This window comes from Myotis brandtii, unplaced genomic scaffold, assembly GCF_000412655.1.
Source record: "Myotis brandtii unplaced genomic scaffold, ASM41265v1 scaffold311, whole genome shotgun sequence".
In the NCBI taxonomy this organism is placed as follows: domain Eukaryota; kingdom Metazoa; phylum Chordata; class Mammalia; order Chiroptera; family Vespertilionidae; genus Myotis; species Myotis brandtii.
In genome coordinates, this window is record NW_005361913.1 from 1,440,701 (window position 1) to 1,461,254 (window position 20,554).

Below are 20,554 nucleotides of genomic sequence, written 5' to 3' on the forward strand. Positions count from 1 at the left end.
ACTTGCTCAACACCACAGAACAAAGGAATAACTTCCTAGCTCTGAAGTCTGCACAGTCTATATATAACATTGCTGATAGTGTGGAGGAAATGAGGTACGGGTTAGCTTTCAACTTCACATAACTTCCGAGCTCTGAAGTCTGCACAGTCTATAACATTGCTGATACTGTGGAGGAAATGAGGTACGGGTTAGCTTTCAACTTCACTATAGAACAGTTTTCGTTAAATAGGTGACACGCAGTCAGCTTAATGCGACAAATGCTGCATTTATAATAGCATTTTTCAATTTTGCAAAAACCTTTAATGAATATTGGCTCATTTGATCTTCTGGAGGGCAAGCAACCTAATGTGACCTCCATTTACAAATGAGAAGCTGAAGTGCAGAAAGATGCAATCTCAATGATGGTGTTAGAACCCAGCTGCCCTGACTCTTAATGCAGTACTTGTTATCATAACAACATTTTCAATGACAAGATCAGGTGGAATCCTTTTTCTCAGATAAAAATTACAGGGGGTCCTATTTAAACAGAAAGAGTGGAGTTGCTGTGGTTGGATTGGGGTGAAGGGCCTGGGGCTCCATTCAGCCCTCCTCCTTTCCCTTCCCCTGAACCGTGAGCAGGACCCCAGAGGTCCAAGAAAAGCTGTGCTCTGCATCGCACAGCACAAACACTCCTGCCAGCTTTATTTTCCAGGGATTTAGTTGGTCCCTCTCCCTTCATTTGCTCCTCTTCGTGTAATTTTGTTCTGTGCAGCTTGGATCCCAGAGGTCAGCTCTAGCTAAGGAAGCAGTGCAGGTGGCACTGCTAAAAAAACGGGCTGGGGACAGAAGGCAAGAGGCTTCTTTGGTTTTCTTTTCCTGAAGTTGACATTGATTTATGGTGCTGCCTAAAGCCAGGCATGGGACTCATATGCCACCATTTCTGTGTTATGAAAAGACACCAGGGGGCCTTTTGTAGAGTGTTTCTGTGTTAACCTGAGAATGTCCCTCCGGATCTAAAGTGCTCTCCTTCTAGCCATAATTACAACAGCATTTGAAAGAGCATCCATGGTCCTAACCAAAGTTGTTCTCACTTTCACACTAATCGTTCAACTGTTCTTCTGTATGAATAACCTCTAATAGAATTACGTAAATGTTTCCATATTTGCTTTATCTGAACAAGCCATGTTATAATCCTCCTTGCATGTACCACATATACAGGTATCTATTTATATTAATATACACATTCATATGTACACACTACTCAGTTAAACCTAACACAGGCCTAAAGTGTCTTCAGTTTTATCAAAACTAGTGTCATTTTTGGTGGAGGACTCTGAGCCTGGGGTTAAATGTTGATGGATTTCCATTACCTCACAGAGAAGGGACAAACAGGAGTGAGAGAGAATCCTGGGGACTCTATACTTGTTGGATATATTATTAAGGAGTGAGGTGGCAAAGATAACTTGGGGTTATGAAGTAGGAACAATGAGGAAGAGTCCTTATTCATGGAGAACTGGTTGAAGTTTCACAGGCAGGGAGTGGTTAATAGATTAGCCGAGCTGTGGTTAACAGAGATAGGTTGAAGGAGAAAAATAAAAGAAAACTGGAAAAACATGATATTGCAGGTGGACTAGGAATGACTTTGCCTTTTGTAAATATAAGATCAGTAGCCTGATCATAAATTAAATTGATCAGATAACCAGGTATCTGTCTTGCATAATGTGTATGTATGTGTGTGTATATTCATGATGACTTTTATTAACTGTTTTTCACCTTTCTATACTATAGGTAGATCTTGCTGAACATGTGTTAAATAAAAGAAAGTGAAGGTTTTGAGAAGAATAATGAATTTGGGGTGGTATATAAGGCAGATTTTCATAGGGAGATAGAACAAATAGAATGTATTCTATATAGAAAGAGGTTTATTACAAGGAATGGACTCATGCAATTATGGAGGCTGGCAAATCCAAAGTTTGCAATGTGGGCAGCTTGACTCAGATCCAGTAGATCCAACGGTGCAGTTCCTGTTGGAAGGGCAGACACTGGAGACCCAGGAGAGCCCATGGTGCAGGTCAAGTCTGAGGCAGCCTCCTGGAGAATTTTCTTCTGCTCAGGGAGGCTGGTCTCATTCTATTCAGACCTTCAACTGATTGGAAGAACGTCTCCGTGTCATTCCTTCTTCGCCGACTCCGTCCACACCTTTGGGGACCCCTGGACCCGCTGGGGTTGGACCCCAGCAGTTCAACTGTTCTTCTGTATGAATAACCTCTAATAGAATTACATAAATGTTTCCATATTTGCTTTATCTGAACAAGCCATGTTATAATCCTCCTTGCATGTACCACATATACAGGTATCTATTTATATTAATATACACATTCATATGTACACACTACTCAGTTAAACCTAACACAGGCCTAAAGTGTCTTCAGTTTTATCAAAACTAGTGTCATTTTTGGTGGAGGACTCTGAGCCTGGGGTTAAATGTTGATGGATTTCCATTACCTCACAGAGAAGGGACAAACAGGAGTGAGAGAGAATCCTGGGGACTCTATACTTGTTGGATATATTATTAAGGAGTGAGGTGGCAAAGATAACTTGGGGTTATGAAGTAGGAACAATGAGGAAGAGTCCTTATTCATGGAGAACTGGTTGAAGTTTCACAGGCAGGGAGTGGTTAATAGATTAGCCGAGCTGTGGTTAACAGAGATAGGTTGAAGGAGAAAAATGAAAGAAAACTGGAAAAACATGATATTGCAGGTGGACTAGGAATGACTTTGCCTTTTGTAAATATAAGATCAGTAGCCTGATCATAAATTAAATTGATCAGATAACCAGGTATCTGTCTTGCATAATGTGTATGTATGTGTGTGTATATTCATGATGACTTTTATTAACTGTTTTTCACCTTTCTATACTATAGGTAGATCTTGCTGAACATGTGTTAAATAAAAGAAAGTGAAGGTTTTGAGAAGAATAAAGAATTTGGGGTGGTATATAAGGCAGATTTTCATAGGGAGATAGAACAAATAGAATGTATTCTATATAGAAAGAGGTTTATTACAAGGAATGGACTCATGCAATTATGGAGGCTGGCAAATCCAAAGTTTGCAATGTGGGCAGCTTGACTCAGATCCAGTAGATCCAACGGTGCAGTTCCTGTTGGAAGGGCAGACACTGGAGACCCAGGAGAGCCCATGGTGCAGGTCAAGTCTGAGGCAGCCTCCTGGAGAATTTTCTTCTGCTCAGGGAGGCTGGTCTCATTCTATTCAGACCTTCAACTGATTGGAAGAACCTCCCTCCCGCCCCACACACATTATGGAGGGCAATCTATTCAAAATTTACCAATTCAAATGTAAATTTCATCCAAAAATACCCTCTAAGTTGACACATTAAATTAACCATCACAGGTAGGAGGAATGAAGATGCATAAATGGAGATTATTTTAGGATCCAGGAAGAATGATGAATATTTGGGAAACAGAAACATGTGTCCTATGGGTAGGCTATACTTTACTTTGAATTCCAGTGTCCTTAGTTTTATGTTTTTAATGGTAGTCATACTATCTTGTTTATCTTCCTTTTCAAGGGGCCTACAAGATTACTGGCACATGGTAAGTACTCAATAAATACATGTTGGTTACATTTTGAGCATATTATAATTTACAATGTTTGACAGGTTGCTGAAAATTTTTTTCTCGAAAAGGAGACACATTCACTTGATTATACATTTATGAAGCATGTGTAGGGAGAAGAGAGCTAATTTGTACAAAGTGATGCCTTTGACTCAGGTTTTCTGATTCACTTTCTAAAATAAGGGATATCTGGGGCTACAAGGGAGAACAGAGGAGAGCCAAACCACCCTTAATTATTTTGCATCTTCTTCTATACCATCATCCTCAATCCAAATGCCCCTTGGAATTCTCTCATCATTTGAAATTTAAGTGAGGAGAGAATTTAACATTTAATATTTAAACTTGTTGGATGTATATATCATATATAGATCAATCATAATACTATCATAGCAGATGTAGGATATCTTATGCTATTTAAATTAGTACTAGTCAATAGTCAAACCACATGCTCCTGGAAACTACTTAATGAATTTATGAATTTTCTCATATTAATGTGCTTCTCTTAGGTTTGCCCAAATCAGAATACTTTGCCCCTAATGCCCAAATGCTTCCTGTGTTTCTGCGTTCTTTCTGGTTCCTACTCCCCTCTCCATCTCCAAAGGCACTGCTGTCATCCTCCCACCTGGATCATTGCAGCAATCCCCTGCCTCCATTTTGCTCCTCTCCACTCAACACCCTCCTCTGCTTCCAGCCCAACATTCCCAAACTTGGAACTGCTTTTATTTCCTGTTCCAAATTCTGCTGTGACTTTTCATCTTCTACAGGGGAAAGTCCAATTCTGGCCCCTTTTTCCGCTATTAGCCTCATCTGTTCAGCCTCAAGTTATGTCTTGCTGCTACTAAAGGTCTACTCATCTACCCATGTCCACGCTCTTCACTGGGCTGCAATACCTTCCCCTTGTTCAATCTGGCAAACTCCTATTCTGTTTCAAATCTCAGTTCTTGTGTTCAATATATTTAACTTTTATATTTGAAGTCACTCATGCTTATAGCTAGATTTATATCGCTTTGACTTTACTGTGGCCCTGCCAAAATTGTACATAAGGCCACACCACTATAAAAAATGTTCTCCTCTTGCCATCCTTGTCATTCTCTATTCCTGTGGCAGACCTCTTTGGTTCAGGAAAGGATATTTTCCCCTTCAAAGTGGTAATTTCTCCAGCATTGCTTTACTACTGTGCAAGGAACTATTTGGGTGCAAGAAGGAATCTGAAGAAAACCCAATTACTATACAGGATGTTTATAGAGGAAGGAGAAAGAAAGCAATAGGTCTGGTATAATAGTGCTTATTGCTAGACACTGGTTTTGGCTGTTAAACAAAGTAAAATTCAAAAGTGGAATTTGGTTCCTCCTCACAGTAATTCCCTTCCAGCTCTCGAGTGACTGCAGATTTGTGACAGGAAAAAGCTCAAAAGGACAGCCTGATGGTAGGTAACACAGGATTCGATGCTTGCTCTCACTTGACTCACATTTCTTAATTTTCTCATTTGCTGTTTTAGGTATGTTAAATTTGTAGCAGAAATAAGTCATTGGAGCACCACGTTTGAGTAAGCACCTTAATTTCTCCCTACTTTGTTAAAAATACATTCACATGTATTTATTCACACACACCAAAATCATTGTCCTAGATTGTAGGTATTTAAGGATTCAAACTTACATAAAGGTGATAAAATGTTATGCCTTTCTCTTTTGGGGGGAGTTAGTACGAAAGGGTTGGAAGTGAGGCTGAACATATCACATTACCTTTGTTTGAGTCACAATTTTGCTTGTGGAGGTTAGCGTGGGAGCAAGATTGCTATACACACTTTCGGCTGACCAAATTCCCTGCAATATGTAGAACAGAGACCTACCAGTTACCTTGCAATTAATATTGAAACCTGGCTCCTGGCTCACTGCCTTCAGAGTGAGCTAATCTGTACTTGAATGCTGTACACCCTATTATAAATGATAGCCTCTAGCCTGCCTATATATTAGCTCAGACTGGTCTCCATTTCCAAGTTAATATTTCTTGGTGTCTTCTGGGTTAAATTAAGCCTGTTTGTCTACTGCTCCTGAGGTAAGTTAACTTTATGGGTCATGAGTTTCTTTCCAGGCATCCTGCCAGAAGTGTCATGTATAAGGGATGAAAGACTGGAAATGAAGACGGGTGTGCGAGTGAGGAGGAGTGAATCTCAAATTTTCTGGCTGATGCAAGTCCAGGATTTTTAAGGACATGAGTAATTCTGTGTCTTTTAAAGGGCAACCTGTAAACATACAAGTTTCTGGCTTAACAGATACAACTACAATTCAAGGATGAAACTCACAAACAGCAAGCCATGATTTGTTGCTTTTATAGAATAAGGTCAGCATGATTTCACTGTAGCCCTGAGCAAATGTATTTCATAAAAATCTTCTACTATATTATAGGATTTGAAGGAAGATACTTCTTAAAGGTCATGGCCAGGACTTTATAAAATTAATGTATTAGGATTGAGGCTGCCAAATATATACACTTTCTTAATTATCACAGCCACTCTTTAATGTTACTATTATTGTTCTCATTTTATATGTGATAAAATTTAGGTTTACACAGGCAAAGAGACTTGTCCATAGTAAATAAGTGGTAGGACTAGAATTCAATTTCTATTTTATTTTGACCTCAAAGTCAAACTCTTTATATCACACTGTTAATAATATTTGGCTGAAAGGGATTTGTCCCTCAAGTCACTTACTCTGGTTTCAAAAGTATCTATATGTCTGGGGGAAATGGGTCACTGGCCACAAGCCTACAAATTATTAATCACATCAGTGTCCAGTGTATTGGCTTTCCCACTCTGCCCTGCTCTGATGCGATAGGCTCCCAGTCATTCAATGGGTGAGGTTGAAGAAGTTGGCTTTCAGATTATTTGAGACACAGATAGGCAATTCGTGGTCAACTGTTTCTCACCAAATGACAAGTTCATAGACTCAAACCAGTGTTTCAACTCTGGCTTGACATTAAAATGATCTGTAAAACAAAACAAAAAATCCTCAGTGTTCTCATCCTTCACCCACTCCAAACATCCACCAAGACAGATTTTCTGACATATACTATGTATTTTTTTCTTGAAGTTTCCTACATGATTCTAAAATGCATCCAGGTTTCTTTTTTATTCCAAAGCAACTCTATTGGCAAATAAAAATGGGGTGAAAATGGAAAAAGATAGTATTTGATTTTAACTCTAACAGAAATTTGGAAATCCATGATATGTTATCTAGTTGCTTCCCTACACACATAAATGAAGCAAGATTTTGGAAATTTGATTCGATTCAATAAACATTTATATGTGCCATAGAGGACACAAAACCAATATAACTCTCTTTCTTTAAGGAAGTTACAATCTAATAAAGTAGATAAAATGTGTACAATATAACTATGCTTTTGTATAAACTTTGTGAAGCCAGTCAACAATGGTTTCATGGATATATGTTGGGCAATTATATTGTTTCAAGCAGAAGGAATGGAATGTGCAAAGAATTAGTCATTTTAGAAAGCAAGATGTATTTGGAAAAGGCAGATAGATCAGTATGACTAGAGTGTAGGGAACAAAGAAGAGAATGATAGGCAATGAGATGTGAAAGGCGCAACACCTAGCACGCCAAGTATTGTCTTTTATCTTCTGGCTTTTATTTATTTACGAAAACACACTTCTTTCTTTCGTTTGGTCTCTATTCCATCTACTCTCTCTCTTTCTTCTGATTGATTGTAATATGTTATTTATAATAAAAATAACAATAATAGTAATAGCTTTCCTTTTTGGGTTTTTCTAAACGCCATTCACTATTATCTCATTATATTTCTTGTTTACAATAATCCTAAAAATTATGCATTATTGTTTCTTGTCTTACATATAAGGAACTAGAAGCCCAAGGACACAGAGCTAGTAAGTAGAACTGAACAAGCAGGAAGTGGTCCAAGTGTTAGGGGACTTCATACAGTAGGTATAGAGCCTCAGAAAATTGGCCAGGTGGTCTAGACTCGTGGTCGGCAAACTGCGGCTCGCGAGCCACATGCAACTTTTTGGCCCCTTGAGTGTGGCTCTTCCTAAGCCTTAGTAGTACCCTAATTAAGTTAATAACAATGCACCTACCTATATAGTTTAACTTTTAAAAATTTGGCTCTCAATAGAAATTCCAATTGTTGTACTGTTGATATTTGGCTCTGTTGACTAATGAGTTTGCTGATCACTGGTCTAGACAAATGAGGAACTTTGGGAGGGTGAGGGAAGTGGTAGTAGAACTGTCTTACAATTGGGATGTAAAACCATTCTCTTTTCTTCCTTGCTTTCCCTTCTACCTGATTTAGTAGGTCACGGTGGAAATCAAAACATGGAGTTGAGATGAAATCTAGTTTTCGTAAATCATGAGTCAGTTTTTTTCCTGATCTTTGATTGTAAAGTATATCACTGTGTATTACATCTTTGTATTGCATTGAAAGCAATAGTGAGTTTTACCTTTTATGAGTAGCAATTAATAGAAAAGAATAATTTGAAAGTATGTTGAAATAAGTTACATGTGACTGAATGGTTGATAAATTATTTTATTAGTTTCGAAGAGGACGGAATTTCTGGAGGGTGCTGTCAGCCACCTGTCTCCTACAGTGAGGTAAGGCACAGCCTTCTAAACCACACAGTCCTCAAGACACTGGGGGCGGGGGTTGAGGGTAAATGCTGGGGGGTAGGAGAGGCTGGGGGAAAAAAAGGGGACATATGTACTACTATTTATAATACCTTAAACAATAAAATAAAAAAAATAATGGAAAAATATCCTCGGGTGAGGATTAAAATATAAATAAATAAATAAATAAATAAATAAATAAACAAACCAATCACATAGCCCTGGGACTACATCCCAGTTCCAACATTCACTAGGTGTTCAATCATTGACCAACAACTTAAATTCACTAAACTTTGTTTTCACCTGTAAAATGGGGATGAAATGAGCTAAACTGACCATTTTCTAGTCATTGTGTCATAAAGCCTCCACTGACATCTACCTCTAATGAAGGAATTAGGACACCTCTTACTACATTGCCAAATTTTTAGGTAGGAAAAGAACTGCTATCTTGTTGTTTAAGCTCAAATCTCTAGGCCAGTGAAGAGGTCTCAAAAAGAGCAAACAAAGTGCCTACAATTTTAAGAATTTCCCAGATGCCTTTTCTCTCCTTGTGAATGCTAAGAAACACTCTCCTTCCCCCCACCCCCCTTCAGCTGAGCTCCTCTAATGCATTTGGCTCTAGATACTTCTAAAGCTTGACAAATTGATTGCTCCTGATTGCAGATCGGCTGGTCTTGATTTGCAGTGCATACCCTCTGTGGATTACAATCGCAGAGGAAGGAATTCTAGAAAGAAATAGTATGTGTCTTTTTTTAAGAAAAAAAGGATTTGACAAATGCCCTAGAAATAACCACGAAACTGTTATAACCTTGGACCTTTGCTTGATTAGCTTCAAAAGCCCTCAAAAATGAATGTGCCATTCAGTCTTCCAGATAACTGAAGTGTGTGGAAACATTTTACAAAGATAGATGGGCCATACAAAATGACCCATCAGATTGAACTTCTTTGTGACTACCTTCAATTTTTTTATAGTATTACACACATTACAAAAAGTTTGCACATATATTATTGAATCATCCAAATTGCCAAGAGAGGCACAGGGTGTTTTCAAATGAAGAAACAGAGACTGGAGGGTTCATAGATCTTTATAAAGCAACTCGGTACCTACTAAGAACCTAGACAAGAATCTCTCATATGTTCTAAAAACTATTGATTATATATAACTTTAAAGATTAAAAGTCAAAATAAAACCAAACACATGTATTTTACTGTGATTTTTGTTAGGCTCTAGAAATAAGAGGCAGGTAAATTTATCTCAAATCAATTCACTGAAAATCAATTTGATAAAAGATCAACTTACTGATTTTTATCAAATATATCAATTGTGTTGTTGCCTAAAGGCCTTTTAAACTTAACAAAAAATGATGCTTATATGCTATCAGAGAAATCAGACAAAGCATTGTAAAAAATATAAATATATTAGTGTAACAAAATCCCATAAAAATTTTTGCCATGTCTAATGCTATTTTTTTCTGGAATTCAACCTTTATAGAGAGTGAAAACATCTGAGCTATTTCTAATAAATTAAAATTCAATATAATTAGAGAGCACAGAATTTATGTTCACAAATATCTAAAAAAAATCAGAATTTTTGCTTAAATGTAATGTAAATTTTAATTTTTAACAGATTAGCTCAGTGCTCTAGAAATATAATAAACAGGCTTAGTCCCTTCTTTCATAGACTAAAATATAGTGGGAATACTATTAATGAAATACTAAATAATACTAAAATACTATTAATGAAATAGTCACACTCGTGAATATAACAGCATAAATGAAAAAAAAACATATAACAGTAATATGAAGAGAAAAGGGGATCAAGGAAGATTTTCCTGCAGAAGAGACAGAAATGAAGGAAGTGTAAAGTTAATCAAGGAAACTTTAAAAACATACATTTTTGTTATTTATTAATCATTTACATTAGCAGATTCTGAGAGCTTCATTGCCATATTTTTATTTTTGTTAATCGTCACCTGAGGGTATTTTTTTCCGTTGCTTTTCAGAGAGATTGGAAGGAAGGGAGGGAGGGAGGGATTGGGGGCAAGAGACAGAGAGAAACATTAATGTGAGAGAGACACATCAACTGGTTTCTTCCCACATGCCTGACCACACACTCCAGACCTGGGAGGGAACTGCACCCACGTACATGCCCTTGACTGGGAGTTGAACCCCTGACCTTTGGTGGGGGTGGAGGGTGGGATGGGGACAATGCTCTAACCACTGAGTACACCGGCCAGGGCCACATTTATTTGTTTTTATAACAAATGTAGTTTTTCCTATTATGGCTAACGCCATATGCTTTTCCATTTTCTTTTTACTGAGGATCCTAAAATGTAAATTCACTAATGATATTGTCAGAAATCACTTGTATTTCCACTTGTAGATGTTTCAGAGAAGTGCACTAACTTACTTAGTTGGGCATCAGTAAAAAAGGACACACTGAGGTTAGGGTTAGGGCAGGGTTAGGGTTAAAAAAAATATAAGGACACACTGAACACACCTATTTGAGTGAATTAGATCACGAAGTTTGATAATAACCAGCTTGATCACTGGTTTCTTTAAACCATATTCAAGCTTCAAAACTCCTACATTACTGCCTCTCACTTGAAGAATAGGTTAAATATGTTTGCCTTTCAATTTTCAAATATAAAAAAATAACAATATATGGTAACCATAACAACATAAAAGCAAGTCTTTATAGGAATGATAACCATGTTGCCACTGGGAAATTTTGACTTTAATATTCAAATCCACAAATATTTTACTCATGAAAAGCACTGCATATTTTTTTCTAACTTAACTTCTGGAAAATAAATTTTCTTTTATTTTCCCGAGTTCCAGGAACCCAAACAAAAAAGAATAATGGCACCTCGAGTACATTATTAAATTGCTTCGTTTGGCAGATACACTAGTTCCCGTTTTAGCCTTTTCCTGAAGCTAAGTTGTCTTTAAAATAATCATCTTTCATCACAAGATTAATGTTCACTGAAATTTGCATTCTTTTAGACTCACAGAGCATGTGAAATACATTTTGTTAGGGAGATGTTAGTACAATACAATAAAATATACTATTGTGTTCAACTAAGTCTAGTTATTGTATAAAATTGCTTTGTTTTCACTTTTGTGAACTATATTTTTAACATTTATAAATGTTTCTTTAAATGAAATAACTTAAAATTACCATGAGGCTGAAATTTTAAATCCCATGCAAACTACCAATTTCTTGAGTTGTGCCTCATGTTGAAGTTTGAAATTTTACATCATATTCTTGATTTGGATGAAGAAAGGACATTAATAACACAACAGAATGCCCACAACGTCTTGCTACCAATTGTTGGCAATCATTAATTAATTACGTGGGGGAGAGAGCACACAATAAAAAAGAAATCTGCTGTGTAACAGCACACATTTTAATTTAACTAAAGAACATCAGTGTGAATTGCTGGGTGATGGATTGAGATAGAAAAGACAGTGTATAGTGAATGATATTGTACTACTTTTAGTACTGTTGGAATCATTTAACAAAAGTGTTCCATAAAAATCCCACCGCAGAATCAAGATGCTAATGTTATACCTTGTTCATTGCCAGCATATTCAGTGACATTTTATAATGTACATCTGTCAGCCAGAGATATAAATGAATGAGGTGAACCATGCAATTTACCCTCAGGAAGTTCCATTAGAGCCCCCAAAGTATAATATTTATGAGGTCAGAATCAATTAATCAGATAGCTGTGTTTGCTTTTCAGCTCAGCAGGCTCTCGGCTCCACCAAACTGTTGCATTTGAAAATCTTTCATATTTGGCAAGAGAGTGAATTTGTATGTGCTACATAAAAGCTATTTTGTAAATCAATGACTTTAGTAACACAGAGTGTATTCAGTAGTGATTCATGGTCTAAGTGGAGAGAGTATAAAACATGTACCTATCAGAAGTGTTTTATCTCAGTAGAAGTCCTAACTATGCTCTGAGCTATGGTGGTCTTACCCAACCCACAGTTTACTGAATGAAAGGCAGTTATGAAAGAAGTGCAAGCTCATACTTGCTTTTGGTGGCCATCCAAGTTGGGTGTGGATCAGTCATAATAGATAGTGGCAGAACAGAGCATATTGCTGTCAGAAACAACCTGGGCAGAAATGGACAAGGACCATAAAACTTTTACAGTAGCGATGGCTACTATTATTCTGATCCAGAAGGGGCATGCACAGTGAACCTCAGAGAATATGATAAATGATAGTTGCTGTTCTCAGTGAGCTGTTAGTGACTCTCCCTAGAAAGCAGATCTCAGAGCAATTTTAGAAATGGATGATGCGCTAGAGGAATTGTGATAGTAAAAATATAATATCCTTTTTGTTCTTTTGCATTAGAGAAGAGATACCATGAGGACTGGTACTCTGTTAATAAAATTCTGGTAATCATTCTTTTCTATGATTTGGAAATCTGCATAGACATTAGGAATTATTAGTGTAGGTAATACATAACCTTAAGCAAGAGACAATATACTAATTTTATCAAGTTTAGAGTTTACATAAAACTCCTATTATTTGCCCAGACAAGTCCTAGGTACTGTGTGCATGCATGCAAAGGTATGTACATGTAAAGAGTTGGTGGTTGAGTATGGTAAAATCAGTGAGCACTCATGGATACCTACTATGTGCAATGAATGAGGTTTGCTAATATGACCCAGATAAATGGGGGTGCCTTGTAATCCACTCAGCATGGCATTGCCATCAAACAAAACAAAAAACCCAAACACAACACCAGAGACTCACTAAAGACAACAAAATAATATTTCTCCCTCATATCCTTTCTGAAAAAAGCTAAAAAGGTTTTTTAAATCATGAAAAAAGCTTCTCCTTTTATAAAACTAGGAATCTATGAACTATACTTGCCACCATTACAGATTACACATTTCACAAGGAAAGTTTCACTTGTTTGGTTTATAAGTGCTTCTCCCAAACCTACAAAGTGAGCAGAAAACATCTGTCAAATGAACTATACTTAGAATAGCATCATACACACTTTTAACCTAATTGCATTCAACCACGTTGGAGGAAAATATTTCTTCTTATTTCCTTGCTTTTCTCTTCTTTAAACTATATCTCTTGGTCTCCATTTTCCATGGAGAAAGGAGGGTTAATCCAAAATGCAGAGAGAAACAGTCAATTATGCTCTTTAAGAGTTCAAGGGGGCATGTTCTGAATATTTAAGGATGTTCTTGGGTATTTTTGAAGGGTCATTTGGATTATACCCAATTTTCGCCTAATATGTTGACTTTAACACCTAACCCCATTTAAGCCAAGATACCACTCTGAAATACAACAAAGATGGACAGACACATGCCTATACATGCAGCAAACAGGTATCACCAAAATTAGGTGGTAGGAGTCTGAAATCCCAAATACATTACTTTTTACTCAAAGTGACAAGGTTTAGGGATTTGTAGTAGCTCTTCCTACATAGAGACCAAGTTAGGAGTGGTGGGGCTGAGTGAGGGGAGGGCAGGCCATCTTCCAAAATAGAAGGTGCCAACACTGCAGAGAAGAGAGATCCCAGGACCGATCAGCTTTGCACTGCTGATAAGCAGAGGCTGAAAAGAAAGAGTTAAGTGCTAACTCACCACACATACTCAATATGCATAACTCTGGAATATTCCTGGTCATCACATCTGCTGAGTTAATGCCAACTCCCAGGGCAGAGGCCACTGAACAATTTGTACATATGTCAAACATACCTGACATGAAGGACCCTTCTTTTAGCCCCAACTCATAACTTTGGCCTATTTCCATACCAAGAAGGGGCTTGGATCCAAGTAACTCTATTTTGAAATGTGCATGCCAATTTGTTTGCCTTAGTAATGTATTCCGACCTTCAGGTGCTGTGATGTTTCTCAATACATTCAAGTGACTTGGTGTAAAATTAATTAGCTTTCAGAGATGTCAGTGTTTGAACAAGAAGGAACATCACATTTTATGTGATGCTATGATTCAGAATGTGTGGATGGATATCTTTCCTGATAAATTAGGTTATATTTCAAGTTTTAACTTTTTTGAGATGACTGTATGTTTTGTTTCTGCAGCATGTACTCAATAACCACAGATTTGGTATGTTTTAATCCATTAACATTTTTATTTGTTTACACTATAGTTTTTTTATTTCTCTAAGCTGAATTATTTTTGCTTGTACACATCCCAGCAAACTTCTGGGATGCATTAAAGATATTTGAAATTAATTGTAATGAAAATGGGAGTTATCAAAATAAAAGGCAAATTTGGAATTGTACCTGGGCTGACTTCAGTAATCAAAATGGCATTGACAAAGTAATAATAATAAGAAGGAAAAAAACAAGATAAAAGTGGAGCTACAAGAAGAAAACCTTGAGAATGGTATTGCACGATATTCCATGTATTAATACTGTCTTTAATTATGTGAATAGAGCAACTATAGGCAAAGTATTCTACACCTTTGTTTACAAATTATCTGGTGTCCCCTGGGTTAGGTGCCATATTCACTTCCATTTTAAATTGGGTGAAGTATTTTCAGATGAAATTGACAGAGAGAATCATCTTGATTCGTGCAGTTTAGAGTCAGTTTCAGGATGCAGTGATTGAGTCTCCATTTTAAGATGGGAAATTGAATACTTTTTTTAAGGAGGGGGCTAGCTATAATACAGTGTATAGAATGGCACATTAGGAACAGTAGACAAAGGTGGAAAAAGTGGTAGTTTAAAGGACTGACCAATATGATTATCAGCTTTTAAGTAATCTAAGTAAAGATAGAGGTAATTTGAAAATATTAATGTCAATTGATAACCTAAAGGAAATATTCCTTTTATCATATTTTGGAGTTACTCTCTTATAGGTACTCAATGAAAATTATTTTCATGCCACTCTTGACCCTCAGTTTTTTAGCATTAATATAATTTGCTAAAGCAACCAGAACTCCTGGGAGAAAGCCAATACTATATCTTGAGGCAAAATAAATAAACATGAACTTGAAATACCTTATTGCAAGAAAGCAAAAATATTTTTAGAAGTATTTAGAGTTGTGTTGAAAAGGACAAGGGAACCAGCATAAAAAGACGATTTGTAGTGGTCAAGATGTTAAAATTTGAACATCAGGAAGATAAACATTATAGTCAATGGGAACAGATGAGTATGTTAAAGAAGCTATATGTCTATACTTACATTAAAATAAGGAAACTAATGCACAATAATAAAAAAAGTATTTGAAATGCACTTGAGTTTCTAGTTATTGTGTAATCAAGTGGTATGTATCCTACACTGTCGTTTTAGTCAGTCAAGAGATTATAAAATACAGAGATGTGTTTTTAAAATAGAAAATGGAAATCTAGAATGTTTTAGTCAAGAGATTATAAAATAGAGATGTGTTTTTAAAATAGAAAATGGAAATCTAGAAAAACGTGTGAAATATGGAGAAATTTTGCATGAAGTGTTTAGCACTCCTTGTGTTTTGGGTAAAGAAATCATGCCTTGTTTTGTGGACTAGTATGGTAACTTATACTTCGGTTACTCTGCCTGTAAAATTGTGGTAGTCCTCTAATGAGACAGAATTTAATAGTATTGCAAAATGTCATGTGGTTGTCTGGAAATGAAAGTTTATAGAGAGAACTGGGACCAAGACTGTGGTGTGGCAAAAGCATAATAATCAGGGAAGGTTTCTGTAATTTCTGTCCGTCCCTTCTAAGGGGAAAGAGTGATTGCCTTTCATACATTACTGTGGAGAGTTGGAGTTGTGCCCCTAAATAACAATCTCTTTTCTCTGCAACCTCAAGGTTTGTTTGGTTTGTGTATGTCTTATAGCTGAGATTTCTGGCAACAGTTTATATGGAAAATTACAGGACTTTTATTTTTTTTGGGGGGGGGTGGAGTATGGGACAGGGAGGGGATATTCATTCCTCATTCCTGATATTCTCTTCCATAAGGAAGGAGCAACTCTTGCTGGAACATTCCTGGCCTCTCTTTTTTTACAGAGAGGAAGGGAGAGGGATAGAGAGTTAGAAACATCTATGGGAGAGAAACATCAATCAGCTGCCTCTTGCACACCTCCTACTGGGGATGTGCCCACAACCAAGGTACATGCCCTTGGCGGGAATTGAACCTGGGACATTTCAGTCTGCAGTCTGACACTCTATCCACTTAGCCAAACCGGTTAGGGCTTCCTGGCCTCTCTTTGCACTTCAACCCTTCTTTGCCTGGGGCAGTGGGTCAGGGACTAGCTGATAGTAGAGATTTGAAGGAGAAATGGACTTGTATAGCCCATCATCCTTCTTTTGCATTCTAGCATAAGGAGCAGATTACCAGAGAGGTGAGGATGATTTCTACTCCTTAATGCAGAGTCTTACCTGGGCTGCACCAACCCTCCCTGCCCGTGGGGGGGGGGACTGCTCCAGGCCAGATTGCCTGACTGCCTGGGAGTCTGATTCTGTGATTTCATTATTAGTAAGGACCCCTTCCCAAAGATGGAAGTCACATTCTCCAGCCTATCCTTTATCAGGGACACAGATGCTGGCACATTTCAACAACTGGGAGGTACTTTTCACATTCATCATTTCCAAAATTGCAAAATGCCTTACAGTTCATGAGGTATTGTATTTTTTTGAAATGTAGTATTTTGCTTTTTCATCTACCACTTCTTCATTTCCCAATTTGTTCAGATCCTGGATAGGAAAAAAAAATGTTGCTATTTATTGGAGCCCTAAGGATTCCAATATGTATATAAAAAACAAGTAAAATCCTAATTAGAGAAGCCAGAGTGTTTAACTTGCAGGATATTTTTATTCCTACCCAGAGAATATTGCCAAGTAGGAATTACATTAAAGCCACCAAATAGCACGAAAGCTTGAATTCATTCTGACACAACAATGAAAAACTACACTGGGAAATATGGAAAGGAGCATGACACATTTAAAAATAAGAAACAGAGGTGTAGGTCAGATCCATGGGGTTTACAAAGTATTGCTTTCCAATGAAATACATGAGGCTTGTTATGACTATACTATACTTTGGGGAGTTGATCTTTTATGTGGTTTAATAAGGGAATTAGAATAATAGAGTAATTTTTTTTCTATTAGCATTGAAATAATGTAACAATATAATATTGTAAAGAAGTATGAAGCAGGGACATGAAGATAAAAACCACAATGCACTCTTTTTTATATAAAGAGGCAATAAGGCATAAAAATATACATTCAGAGGTTGAGGCATGTTGAATTGGGAGAATTGATCAGAAGTGAAATTCAGAAGAGGAATATATTTTTAGGGGGAATGAAAGGCATAAAGATCAGCTAGTTGAAATAAAAAAAATTATCATTAATAAATTCAGGGGAACTATATAGTTCAGCCCCACCTTGAGGAAAAATATAGAAAAGGGAAAACAAAAACAAAATAATTACAAGAACAAAAACACACAACATTAACAACAAAACAGAAAGAGAAACTAGGTACCGAGGATACAATATTTCTGTCCTTTTGATCACAGCATTTTATAAATCTAAAAACATAGGATAAGTTTACTGAGATGAAGGTTGCATAGTGACTACACCAGGCAAAAGCCACAGGATGGTCTCCAGAGCAACAGGAGTCTCCCTCATAGTAATGTGGAAATTAGGAAAATCATTTGCAAACATTAATTGGTGGTGGAGAGTCAAGTGGTCTCCTGAAACCCATATGAGCAGAGGTCCAAGTTGGTGTTTGGGAAAGATTTGTACCACAGACAATGGGTGCAGTCATGAAAAAAATATTTCTATTGTTTGCATAATGTGAGTATGTACTCAAAGAATCCAAGTGTATAACTTGTCCTATATAATAAAAAGCTAATATGCAAATTGACTGAACAACAGAACGACTGGTTGCTATGATGTGCACCATCAGGGTCAGACACTGCCCCCTGGTGGTCAGTGCGCTCCAACAGGGAGAGTGCCGCTCAGCCACAAGCCGGGCTCATGGCTGGTGAGTGCAGCAGTGGTGGTGGGGGCCTCTCTCACCTCCATGGCAGCGCTAAGGACCCCCTTGGGCCTAAGCCGGCAGTTGGACATCCCCCAAGGTGTCCCGGACTGTGAGAGGGCACTGGCCGGGTTGAGGGACCCCCCTCCCCAGTGCACGAATGTCATGCACCGGGCCTCTAGTGTCTATATAAATAGCAATTGTCCCTCACAGACCGGGTCAAAATCACCATGTGCTTGTGAGGCCATATTGTTTTACCTCTTCTACTAACCAAGAAATTTTGATTGAAAATATAAGATTTCTGCTCACTCACTTGATGCAGGACTAAAGGTATAATAGCCTGCTTTTGTCTAGGGTATTGAGGCTACCAGAGAATTTCTTGAGCATAGAAAAGAAACTGCATTTTGCTTAAATTTGATGTTCCCAAAGTGGATATTCCATTCATATAATAGAGAGTTAATCCATATATATATTGATTTGAATTAGCTGACAGCAAGTAGAGCAGTGATCAGAAGGCATCTGGAACAGTGTTCAGAGAAATGATAAAAGATGAATAGAAAGAGGCTAGGACAACACTTTGATTGGAGATGCAGAGCCTCTGTTACCATGGGGGTAGGAAAAAAAGTCACTAAGTGAGGTGTTCATTATATGTCCATTTAGTTCTGCCTACCTCACTCTATAATTAGGACCTGCTTGCTCTGCTAGGTCAATTTAACTACTATGTTTAAACTGCCACTTCATTATTTTTAGAGAACCGTAGTATCAAAGATGTCCATGAGCTTTGTTTATAGGCAAGATTGTAGGTGTTCTTGGTAAAACACAGAGAGCAAAGCCATAGTGTAGACTAGAGGATGGGATTTGTAGGCAAATCATTCTAGCATTATAGCCAATCATAGTGTTTCTGGGGAACACGAATCTTGGGTCAAGAGGTTAAGTTTATATCTGGGCAGAGAGAGTTATTAGGAAAAAGAGGCTACAAAGAAGGATGATTCATTCTTATGGTTCTAATTTTTCAGGAAATACAAGTATAATAGTGTGGGAAAGATGTGGTATTTTAGATGTCTTTTATTTTTTTATTTTCAATGATCTCTGATAGTTCTTAGCAATTTCTTTTCTCACACTGATGCCTCTCTGCCACCAAAAAGGTTGATCAGTGGGATTTAGAAAGTATAATCTTTGCCTGAACAGGGATTAATGCCTCCACCAAGTAACTTATACATACTTAACTCTGAATTTGTTGGCATGCTGGAGAAACCAAAGCAATACTTTTAGAAAGAGTGGCAAAGGGAGAGTCAAATCAGACAAAATGATGAAACAGTAGAACTTGTGCCTAATGGCATGTGGAAAGGTGATGGCAAGGTATCAGCCTGGTGAAACTTGCACATTAAGTAAGTTTATAGAGAGTCAGTGGATGCCTAAGCTTTACTATGCAGGCCACATGTTGACATTTGTGCAGTTCAGTTTGTGTTCAAATAGACAAATAAAAACTCAACAGATACCTTCTTTGGCTAGTTTAAGCATAAAATCACTTTATTAAAGGACACCAGAGGCCCAGTACACAAAATTCGTGAATTCATGCACTCGGAGGGTGGGGGGAGTGCCTCAGCCTGGCCTGCACCCTCTTGCAGTCTGGGAGCTCTCAGGGGATGTCCAACTGCCAACTTAGCACTGCTGCAGAGGTGGGAGAGGCTCCTGCCACCACTGCTGCGCTTGCCAGCCATGAGCCCGGCTTCTGGCTGAGTGGCCCTCCCCCTGTGGGAGCACACTGACCGCCAGGGGGAGGCTCCTGTATTGAGTGTCTGCCCCCCTGGTAGAGTGCGTGTCATAGCAACCAGTAGTTCTGCCATCGTTGATCAGTTGGACCCCAGCAGCAAGATAACCTATCAGTAAGAGCATCTTCCCCCTGGTAGTCAGTGCATGTCATAGTGATGGGTTGATTGTTCGACTGTCTGCCCCTGGTGGTCAGTGCACATCATAGCAACTGGTCAATGGTTCGACCCCTTGGTGGTCAGTGCACGTCATAGAGAGCAGTTGAGTGGCCTTAGCATATCATCAGCATATTACCCTTAGATTAGTTGAATGGCCAATCATACAACTGGACACTTAGCATATTAGGTTTTTATTATATAGGACTAGAGGCCCGGTACACAAAATTGTGCAATGGAGGGAGGGTCCCTCAGCCCGGTCTGCACCCTCTTGCAATCAGGGACCCCTCAGGGGATGTCCGACTGCCAGTTTAGTCGGACATTCTTCTCACAATCTGGGACTACTGGCTCCTAACCACTTGACTGCCTGCCTGCCTAATCTCCCCTAACCACTTGCCTGCCTGCCTGATCACCCCTA